General features: G+C 40.8%; 1 protein-coding gene across 1 annotated transcript in view; it reads left to right on the forward strand.

The window, feature by feature from the left end:
- Positions 1-10,544, forward strand: part of LOC134750163 (fatty acid-binding protein-like) — a 54,769-nt gene extending 44,225 nt beyond the window's left edge. The window contains exon 6 of the mRNA XM_063685285.1: positions 10,533-10,544. The gene's annotated coding sequence lies outside the window, so the exon portion shown is untranslated. The remainder of the gene's footprint in view (positions 1-10,532) is intronic.
- The last annotated feature ends 756 nt before the right edge of the window (positions 10,545-11,300 follow it).

The following is an 11,300-nucleotide window of genomic DNA, read 5'->3' on the forward strand; positions in this document are numbered from 1 at the left end:
TATTTTTAGAGCATTCTGTACTACCTTTTACACTGCAAGTCTGTGGGCGTGCTATACGCAAAAACAGTACAACGCTCTTCGTATACAATATAACAACGCCTTCAGGATGCTGATGGGACTACCTCGTTTTTGTAGTGCGTCGTTGATGTTCGCGGAGGCCAGGGTAGACTGTTTTTACGCTACAATGAGGAAACGCTGCACATCCCTGGTGCGCAGAGTGCGGGCTAGTTCCAGCGGCATCTTGAGGGCGTTTGCGGAGAGGTTTGATTGCCAGTACTTGAATCACTGTCAGATGATTCACGTGCTGGTGTCCAAGCCTTCCTAAGGCTCGACCGGGCATTATTATTTAGGTTAGATTTTAAGTAATATTTATGATTTTATTAATTAATTTAATTTTAATGTTAATTTTAACTGCTATAATTTTATAATTTTATTATTTAATGTAATGTCCCAATGTAATGTGATATGATCCTAAGTTGGTCGAAATAAATGATTTTATTTATTATATTTATTTATTATAGTTCTATGCTTTACAGTACCTATATATAAGAAGTGCCGATTAGTACATTACCTCACCACCTGCACTCACACGATCTCATACACCTAGACACACACACACTCACACACACACACACACACACATACACACGCACACGCACACGCACACGCACACGCACACGCACGCACGCACTCACGCACACACACACACGCACACGCACACACGCACGCGCACACACACACACACACACACGCACACGCGCACGCATGCACGCACACGCACACACACACACACACACGTTATACGTAAGTTTTCTTTCTGCTTTTGTTAAACTAAAAATTACTTGTTGCTACGGAGGAGCGGGGCTTCCTGATACAGGTATAATATACTTAAAAGGAAGTCCCAACCTAACCTTGTAATGTAAAATTTTATTAATGAAATAAAATATTTTCATTTTTGTTTTCATTTTTCATATCTGTTAATGTAAAATATTTCTAAAAGTCAGTAGTAGGTAAGTGTTATTTTAATATTGATATAGACAATCGAAGGCTACAATCATCTACAGTTTTACTTTTTAATACTAATCGCATGTTTTATTTAGGTACTTAACAAGTAAAGGGTGTCCTAAAAAGGAAGCAAGATTTGAAATTGATGAAAAACATTTTTTTTTCGTTATAATACATTTGTATGTAAAATCTTGAAATACATAAAATAGGGTTATTTGTGGAATAATACGTCAGGCAAATGTCCTCCTAGGCTTTGCTGGCACATACGCACTCTTGTCAAAATTTTCTATGACCATTTTGCATAGATGCGGCTGTATTTCTCCGATGCAGCGTCGAATTTCCTCTTTTAAAGCATGAGTGGTTGTGGTCTTATTGGCATAGACTTTAGACTTTAAATAACCCTAAAAAGAAGTCTAAAGGCGTTAAATCGCAAGATCTAGGGGGCCAAATTCTGATCACCGAATCGAGAGATCACGCGACTAGGAATTTTCGAAACGTACCCGCCAAACTTTCATTACTTTTGAAATATTGGTTAATAATAAAAAACGCGTTGATCTTTAATATAACCCGCCATTTTTACAAACCCTAAACATTCAGCTGTCAAATAGTTTTTTTTTAGGGTTGCCAGCACTAAAATACAAAAATGGCGGCAAATTGAAATCTTGCGTCCTTTTTGGGACACCCGATGCATTTCATCAGACCTTTGTTTCATATGTTGGTTTATTCGTTCCGTTAACACGTACAACAGTCATAGAAGTGTCCGAATATGATTCCATCGATATGCCGGTCTCGGTCTGACCGTAAACCATGTAAATTACAGTGTCTGGTCGTACTCTGGCCTGAAAAAAAGAAATGAATAAAGTATAATTCACGTTAGAACAGTCTAGGCCCGGACCTAGCTGGCCGAACCCTGATGCTCTTTCCAGCGTGAGTAATAGAAGAAGTGCAAAAATTGAAAAACAAACAAAACAAAAAAACAGAAACAAATACAAAACATTCAATAACATGATCTTGTACTTAGTAAAACACACAACGCCGTTTTGATATTTTTGGTTTACGTATTCGACAATTGTCACTTTACTCGTATAGTGATCGGATGTATTCAGTGCGTTTTTTTCTCGTCTTCATCAACAAATATAAGTACCTCCCAATAGTTTATTTTCGGTTAGTACCGGTTGTAGCACATCACTATTTATAAGAAGTAAAAAACTAGCAACACATGAAATATAATTTTAGTCTACGGAATTTAAAAAAATAGACTATAATTTTATTTTTATTTACAGTCAATTCTTACCTTAAGACTACTCAGTAGTTCACTGTGTACTATGCTGCCTCCTATCTTAAAAATATCGAAGCAAGTTAAGTCACAGTGTTTTTCGTGGTGCAGCACAGACGCTATAAGTGTAGGGGTTAATAACGTTCCTGCAGGCTGAAAAAACAATATGATTATAGTATGAATTTCTCAAATGATTTTTACGTCAGAAATCCTAATCTGTTAAACAAAAGCCATTGTTTCTTTTATACGAGCACGTGGCCATTGTGTCTGAGCGTGGCACGCGCTCAAAAAACAATGGTCACGCGCTTAGACACAATGGCCACGCACTTGGATAAAAGAAACAATGGCTTTTGTCTAACAGATATTGATTTTGGCGTAAAAATCATTTGCGAAGATTCAAACTATAATGATGACTAACGTTAGAACGATCCGGGTCTGGGCTGAGGCGTCCGACACTTCAGTTCAGAGGGCCAACCACGAATCACGTTCGATGTGACCCTCTCTATCGCACTTGTAAATCGTACTTAATAGTGTCACAGGGAGGCAACACGTCGAACGTGGTTTGCGGTAGGCCCTTAGCTTTCTTTAGAGAGCATCACATGATCACCGCCCGATTTTCTTTTATTCTTTTATTCGAAGTGTCGGAAGCTTCGACTCCATAGACATAGTATATACAAGTAGTTATAGAGGCGCCACCGAGCGACTGGGGGTAAGAGAAAGAATATTCATACAGAATTTGGGCAGCATAGAATTTTTTCTCTTTCACTCTTATAAATTTCGGTATTTCGCCATCCTACCTATGAAGCCACCCGGTCGGTGATAAGGACAAAGCATGACACTATTTTCTCTTTCCTCTTATAGGAATCGCAACAAGACTATCTTTCTCTATCAAAGAGTGTCAGGCCCTTGTTCGACTCGGTTCGGTCTATCGTGACTCGTGTGTCTGAGACATCCTTTATTAGAACTTCAAATTTCTAAAATAAATAAAAACCAATGTCGTATTTATTATAGGTGTACCTCGGGCGGTCGGTAAAGAAGTTGAGCGGCTATTTTCTAGCAGAAGGTAGCTGAGTTTTGGGACTAAAACTAGTTTACACGTTACATTTTTTCTTACATAACAATACAAATCAGATTTCTGCAGCCAAGCTTTCCTACAGATAACTTGTTACCAACCGCCTCAGTTTAACGGTAGACCTAAAAATTGCGATCTCCTAGACCACACTGTTAACGTCAAACAGCGAACGAGAACATTCTATCAATAAATAACTAAATACTAACCTTATACTTATTAATGATATCGATGGCATGTTCCGTTGTAACGGGAGCGGAAGTTTGCACTTTGATGTGGTTAATCGGCATCAGCAGAGCGTTGAAGCAGCCCGAGAGCCAGTGTAGAGTTGACAGGTTCAGAGCTGTCTTGCGAACGCTTACATAACACAAATTACTTTGCTTAATCAGTATAGTACAAATTTTTTCCAATTATTTTTACACCTCACACCCTGTTAAACAAAGCCTGTGTTTATTTTGTTTAGCGGTTACGAATGCTACCGCTACTGACTAAACGGGAACAAACTCGTTTAAAAAAAAACCCCTCACTAGCTCGGAAAGTTGTCTTGTATCCTTTAAAACAAGCGGGGAAAAACGCATTTTATCCACTAGTGGGGAAAGTAATTTGACCTTGGATGGAGCGTGTTTAAGTAGCTTGACAGATAACAAAACGTTCATAATAACGGTTCGTTTGATATTAATTATTATTAAACAAATGGTTTGAGAATCTAATAAAAAAATACCAAATTTAGCTTTATTTAATGATTTTATTTCAGACCTTAAATTTCCATAAGAAACGTTTGTTTTTTAATAATGATGTTAAATATAATTCTGTACGCACAAGTTGAGTCGATGCAATTTCAAAACGCGTCATTGACATTACATACGTCAGAAATGTCAACATTGTCAACAAAATTTTTACTTAACAACTCACGTAAAAATACAGAGAGTTGCTTGACGACCGCCATCTTGGCGACATCGAGTCGGGATTAATTTTTTGTTTTTGCTCATTAACGTTGTTTGAAGTGTAATACTGGTAGCTTATTATGCAGTAAACTAATGAAGACGTGTGCGGATAATGTAGAATTAATCTAGATACGAGTTTATCCACCGTTTTGGCGTCACCGCCAAGTAGCTCCACGTGGCCCTTGTATAGTTGCTATCGCTATACAAGAGCTCATAATATCACAAAATCACAACTACCGAACAACGTCGTGCTCTAAGAGCATTTGGTATTTCTACCTCTAACCGTATCTGGATAGAGCCCTAGAGGCCATAATTGTATTATTTATACCTTTACCGTACACTGGACGATTTACATCAAGATTGAAGAAATATAACTCGATCCCACGTGGATCCCACTTTGACGTTGGCGAAATCATCGACAGTATCGATGGAGCCATTCTACATAAAGATTGATTGATTGATAAAAATACAGAATTTCCAGAGTTTTTGTTATAATATCGTAAACAAATGAGTGATTCCATTGATGAAGATGATCTTACGCCTGTGGATGTTGCACTTTCCTCGCTATAGTGAGGGGAAAAGTTTTGTGTTACACACGGGTGCAAATGTATTTTACTTCTCGTGTGTTAAAACACTCGCTTATTATTATTATTATTATTCGCTTATCTTATTGCTTGCTCGTGTTTCAATTCCACACTCGCGGGTAAAATACAACTTTGCACCCTTGTATAACAAATAACTATTACCGTTTGAGCCTTTAAGTTGTAATGTTCCCTAATGAAAACAAATTAATCAGTGAATTTATGTTGACCTCGGTGTGGAAGTGTGACTCCTTTATGAAAAAAAAATGGTACGTATTATCTGATGCTACCTTCCGATTCTCATTTTGGACACAAAAAAAATCGCGTTCAGAAAATGACCCTAATATTCTTACGACTCGGCAGGCGGCGACTAAGGCGCCTCTCCATAAAAGAAACAAAGGCTTTTGCACCTCAGCAGCTCGAACAAGCCTACTTTCGTCACTCCCTGGAGTGAGGATTTGAGGAAAGACAAGACAAGACAAGACAAGAGACGCCACACCCAGCCAGGAACATGCCTGCTCCGGACTAGCCGGCATACCAGGGGACGTAATTTTATGGGGAGTGACACGCTCTGGGATGGGAAGGGATAGTTATAATCAGCCGGCTATGCAGCCTTAAGCCAATATTGGAAAGTAGGTGGGGTAGGTTATGTCGTCGAGGGAGAGCGTTGGTGATATGCTTCTCGTTGTTTCCGTTTCGGTCTTCATAATGTCTTGTGTCAAGCAGGACAGATGTCATCTTGAGATGCCGTTTGTTCGTCGGTTCGGAGTGCTGGTTCTTCTTCTTCTTCTGATTCGCTGTCGGTTTCATCTTGTTGGTATATTTCTCTTGCTGCTTTGATGAATTCGCCTTTGTCGTCTGCCATGTTGGGCCAATCAGAGGGGTGCCTGGTGTAATACTCCATGTCTTGTGTCAGTGAGTTTTCCCACGTGTAGATTGGTCTACCAACTTTAAGTTTACTAGCTCTATAGTTATATGCAGCTTCTAAGAGGTGCGGTTTTGGGCGTCTTAGGATGTGTCCTAGGTAGCACATTCGGAGGCATTTTATCCTTTTTGTTATTGTTTTGCCGTTTAGTATATCGCAGACCTTACCAGGTTTCGGCGCTGTTCCTGATTTATTTATCATGTCTCTTAGGATTATTCGTTCGTATCGTCTAAGTTTCGATCTATTAGCTTTGGTTAAGGCCGCACATTTGAGCCCGTATGTGATGGTCGGTTCGATAACCATTTTATATAGCAGACGTGTAATCTGCCATTGCATACGAGACTCCTTGATGAAGTTTGTGAGGGCCTTGGCGTTCCGGACAGCCTGCTTGCATCGTGTGTGAACTGTGCTATTTCTACAGAGGGTAGACGTGATGTAAGTTCCTAGATATTTGATTTCTTTCACTGGGGGTATTGGTGCGTTACTGAGTGTGACAAAGTTTCTTAGACCATGATCCGTATTTAGTGGGTCTCGTACTAACAATTTAGTTTTGGTTTCATTAACTCTGAGGCCTACCGTTTCGAAAAGGGATTTGGCCTTGGTGTAAATGGTGTCCAGTTGTTGTATACAGTTGGAGACTATGATTACGTCATCTGCAAATGCTAGTATGACCGGTAATTGTATTTCTTTGTCCTGATTAAGTTTCAGAAAGGTAAGTTCCTCTTCTAGGGTTATAAATACGTCATCCATTAGTATAGTAAACAGCCTGGGAGAGAGAGGGCACCCCTGTTTGACGCCTTTACCTTTATTAATCCACCTGGTTTGTTGACCGAACCATTTTATGCAGGTTGATTCGTTCATAGCCGCTTTGACTATTCTATTAGTCATAGCTCTGTTGGTTCTGCTCAGTAAGATATCTCTGAGGGCGTTTAGGTCCACTGTGTCGAAGGCTTTTTCTAAATCAATCGAGAGGACGTAGGTTTTATTACCAGCTCTCCACTCCTCATCCAAGATTCGGCGTAGTGTGAACATGTGGTCGTCTGTCGATCTATTTTTCAGAAAGGCTGCTTGGTAATTGCCTAGCTCCTTAGTTATTTCATCTAGCTTTGCTAGGAGAAAATTTGCGTATATTCTGTATCCTGTGGTGCAAATCGAAATGCGGCGGTAGTCGTTTACCGTTTTCGGGGTGGGTTTTTTTGGAAGAGGTACTTGGACTGACTGTGTCCAAGTAGACGGAAGGATATTTTTTCTCCAGGCCGTTTTTATATGGTCTAATATCTCGGATTTTAGATCTTGCGTGTTTGCCTTGTATAGCTCCGTGACCACCTGGTCGATACCGGGAGCGGTGCCGTTTCGCATTTGGCTAAGGATTTTGTCAATGTCGGCCATTGTGGGCTCATCTCCTAGTTCTGATGGGTCCTCATCGATGAGTCCGTCAATGAAGGGCCCCTCCATATTGTCAAGTTCTTTTTCCCACTTTGACATTGGAATAAAGGTGTTTTTGATTCGTCGCCTTTCTTTTTGCTTGTGCCGTCTGTAGAAGTCGTAGGTTATTTTCATTCTCATCGACGGGTGTGTTTTGGCTAGCCCGCTGAAGAACGTTCGGCATTCTTTTTCGTCGTCTGCGGCTTCGATCTCTTGTAAGCGCCGTCTACATTCTTTAAGCTTATTTCGAGCTGAGGAGTCTAGGGGGTTGCGTTTATTTTGGAATTTGGCCTTTTGTAGATTTGTTAGCGCCTCTTCTCGTTCCTTGGAGTAGTTCGGTTCGTATTTTAGGGTCTTATTGGCTGCAGTTTTCATTATGTTTGTGATGTTTTCCCATGTCAGTGGAGCTGATCCTTCCGCCCTACTCTTGTTTGTCAGTTCAGTTAAGCATCGTTGGTATTCTTTGATTGTTGTACTGTTTTGAAGTTGTTCGTAATTTAGGGTCCTGTAGTTGAATTCGCTTGTCAGATTCTCTTTGGGTGACTGGTAAGATGGCTTCTTATTGGATATCTCTTCTCTAGGTTTCAAGTTTCCCCATATGATTTTGTGGTCGGATAGGTTTGAGTACTCCCCTTTGATGAAATTGAAAATAGGTTGACTTCTTGCTTCTGTCATTATATGGTCGATTTGTGAAGTGGTCTTGCCTGATCTCCAGGTCAGTTTGCAGCTTCCCCGGCCAAACGATGTGTCTAGTCGGAATTTCTCTCGGTGGATCAAGTCTAATAAGATCTCTCCATTGTAGTTGGTTGTCTCGTGCAACAGGTTTCTACCAATTTGCTTTCGGTCACGGAGTGTGGCTGTGTCTTTGTGGCCTATGTGTGCATTGAAGTCGCCTAGGATGATAGGTATCGAGTTTTTCGGTTTCTTATCTAATAACTGCAAGAGGCGGGTTAGGTCATTTGCTGCAGCAGACGTTGCATTAGACCAGTGGGTTGTGACGATGAATAGTGTGGTTCCGCTGCCTGTAGCTATCGAGGCTACCATATTGTTTACGTTTGCTTTTGCCCAAATTAGTTTAAGGCCGCTATTTTTTCTGATAAGTATGGCTAGGCCTCTTTTGTTATTATTTCCACTTAGATGCCACGTATAGTGGTTTGAGTCGAACGTGCCGATTTTAAGATGCGTTTCTTGTAAGCACGCAATGTGTATTGACTTTTCTTCTAATATTGAGTCAATTTGACGTTTTTTAGTCTGTGTCGCAGCGCCTCTTACGTTCCATGTGGCCACGTTTATGTTTCCTATCTGTTTTTGAATGGCGTGGTGCGGTCTGGGGCGAGTGAGCCCGTAGCCGGTCGCGTCTGGTATCTCCTCTGGGGTGCCTGTTCCCGCTGTGAGGCGTAGGTCGTTTGGCGTTACGTCTCTGGTGAGGACTCCTAGGTGGCTTTCAAAGCAGTCATAGTGGTTTCCAGTGAATATAAGGCCTATATTTCCTACCGCGTCGTTCGGTATCTTGGGGGTAAAGCATGCTGTTTCTCGTGGTGGTAATCCCTGAAATATTTTCACATTTATGCCGTAGTATTCTGCCGCCGCTATTAAAATATCGGTACCGCCCCAAGTACCGTCTTGGTATTGTGATTTTATATAATTTATGATTTCTGCACTTCGTGCCGACGAGTCCAGGTTGCTCATAATTGCAAGGTGCATCTTTGGATCGCTTTGGTTTTCCTCGACATAACGAGCGAGGTCCCGTCGGATTGCCTGATAGTCAAATGTTAGGTCATATAAGTCGTTTATTTGGTGGGCTAATGCCCGGTACAGGCAGTTTCCATCCCCTTGTATCCTTAAGATTGGGGCTTCGTTTTCCATGTTGTTTCTTGTAGCTTATAGTATGAGCAGGTATGTACTTGCTTTGTTTATATAGCTAAGTTCTTATTATTATTACCTATACACGCAACTCAGCGTATAGAGTCGTACGTATCTTTGGTGTTCCTTCCAGACCTTTGCTTCTCTGAGCTTATCCTAATTGCCAGGGAGGGCCGTGCTGTGGAGAGGGCTTAAAATCTATCTGTTTGTATGCCGTTTAACTTAGTAGCTAATTATGTAGATTCTTAATTGTATAACATGTAGTGTAACTTAGACAGTGATCGGCCGTGTATGCTTAGGGTGCAACTATGTAGTATTGAGGTGTTATGCTGTGGAGAGGGTTTGTGATTCATGTACTTACGTTATGGGTTTTAGTTAAACTTATTAACTAGACTCTTAGGTGTATGACATGCAACTTAAGTAGAGGTGGCGAATAATGAACTGGTTGTATTAAGTACGCAGTTTGGGCCCTGCAATGGCTGGCCTGAGTTATCGAAAGTTATTTTTGATGTCTGCTTTATTGTCTATATTATGATAATGTCTGAGCAACCCGAAAATTACTGACCGTACATTTAATTACTGTCCTGTGGATGTAGACAATAGGACCGAGAAACACGCAAAAAACCTTGCGTCAGTAGTTTTTGTAGTTTTTTTGTGTAATAAACGCTGTTTGTTAAGGGATCCTATGGTTTCCGGCATATGTTACCCTTTTACAACAAAATTGCGTTCTTAAAAGTTCTTAAAAGTAATTTATCTTTGTTAGCAAGACGGTCTTTGTTTTTATATATATTTTTATTGGTTTGTTCTATGGAATGAATGCACAATGTTTAGTATTGCCCTCGCACTGGCAAGGCGGTTCAAGAGAAAAGCCCCGGGTTTTGTGTGCCAGATGTCGAATAATATGTTCTGGAATTTCCGGGAAGCAATATGTCTCCAGATTCTGAGTCAGTGGGGTACCTAAGATTGTTATATACTACGAGTACACTGTTGGTTATAATGTAGGGTATTAATATGATCTTTAGTTGCCTGGATTGCGATGTAATCCTTCGATATATGCTGACCTCGTGTGTACTATTGTGTATACCATAGGTGTCTTAATGAGGGAGAATCATTTATTATTTAATGATAAGCAATGGTGCTAAATTGTGTTCGTAAATAAAGACTAATCAGGTAGATGTCGCTCCAACTCTAGCTGAAACTAGACCGATGAGTCAGCTTTTTAGTAATGAACTCTGCCTCTTTTACCTTTTTTACCTAGTACATTATATTCCCGGTTTATTATAGTACCCTTTATAGGTGCGATTACAAGATATGTGCAATACTTGAGCAAGTTTTAATCGTTTTATATGTACAGTAAGTTATGTAGTTCAAATTCCTGGTTAAATTATTGTCTGACCTTTGCTGTACTATTTATGAAGTGCTAACAACTGGTGGGCGGTTGAAGATATGTGTGCCTTCCTATGTTATTTATTCGCTTATTTAAGGGTATTAAGATAAATGCGCGATTGTCAGCGAGTAGTCAAGTCAAAATACGTTTAGTTATTATGTGTATTGGGGTGGGATATCGGCCTAGCTTTAAACTTAGGCTAAAGGCCTGGACAGATCTAGACTTTGTGCACCAGGGGTATTGTGCCTAAAGCTTTGGCCTAACAGACTTGGAAAGATCTCACCAAACTTTGCCGTGTTGTAGGCAGCCGCCGCGTCTCGGCGTTGGGCCGCTGATGCAGCAGCGATAGGCACGGACCGCACACAGGTACACTTAAGTACTATATAATCGGGAAGCACTGATAGCCGTCACTATAAACACTTTCACGGAATTCTGGAATTGGGCAATAGAGTGTCGCGAGAGCGCGGGACAGCTCTTGGTTGGATGTTAGCGCGGAACAAGCTCGACCATCTGGCGATGGGTGCTATTGTTTCGATGGGTGCTTTTAAGCGTTTATGAGGCTTATTTGTTCGCTCCGGGCACGACCGCTCGGTACCGCGTCCAAAATGGTTCCTTCCCCTGGAGTGAGGATTTGAGGAAAGTGCAACTTTCCTCACTCCAGGGAGTGAAACAAAGTAGCTTTTTGATTTAGTGAAGGCCATGAACTGCCACTTCATACTTTTATTTCATTTTTTTTATGATATGGTACGGTACGGTACGGTACGGTGCGGTGCGGTGCGGTACGGTACGGTACGTTACGTTACGTTACGTTACGTTACGTTACGT

The sequence above is a fragment of the Cydia strobilella genome, chromosome 19 (assembly GCF_947568885.1).
Source record: "Cydia strobilella chromosome 19, ilCydStro3.1, whole genome shotgun sequence".
Classification (NCBI taxonomy): domain Eukaryota; kingdom Metazoa; phylum Arthropoda; class Insecta; order Lepidoptera; family Tortricidae; genus Cydia; species Cydia strobilella.